Source organism: Triticum dicoccoides, chromosome 1A, assembly GCF_002162155.2.
Source record: "Triticum dicoccoides isolate Atlit2015 ecotype Zavitan chromosome 1A, WEW_v2.0, whole genome shotgun sequence".
NCBI lineage: Eukaryota > Viridiplantae > Streptophyta > Magnoliopsida > Poales > Poaceae > Triticum > Triticum dicoccoides.
Window position 1 is genome coordinate 488,426,847 of NC_041380.1, and position 562 is coordinate 488,427,408.

A 562-nucleotide genomic window follows, 5' to 3' on the forward strand; every position below is an offset into this window, starting at 1 on the left:
GAACAGGACCCCGATCGATCGAGCCGGTTGGGGCTGGATGAACAGGACCCCGTGGAGGGCTGGATGAACAGGACCACCCCGTGGAGGGCATGATGAACAGTAGACGGTGGAGGGCAGGATGAACAGTAGCCCGTGGAGGGGTGGTTGAACAGGAGCCCGTGGAGAGGGCTGGTTGAACAGTAGCCGGTGGAGTAGCGCACGGTGGAGGCTGGATGAACAGGAGCCCGTGGATGAACAGTCGCAGGTGGAGGCTGGAGGAGATCGACGGTGGATGAACAGTAGCTTGTGGAGGCTGGAGGGGGTCGACGGTGGAGATGAACAGTATCCCGTGGAGTCCCGTTTTGCGGTACGCCACACCCCTCCTGATGAACAGGACCCCTGTTTCGACCGTAGCGCTCCAACACAAGACCGTTTCCTCCGTTTTGCCGTACGCCACACCCCTCCTGATGAACATGGCCCCCGTTTTGACCGTAGGAGGTCTGTTTCCTCCGTTTTGCGATACGGCAAACCCCTCCCGATGAACAGGATCCCGTTTCGAATGTGGTCGGTCCTCTGTTCTGCG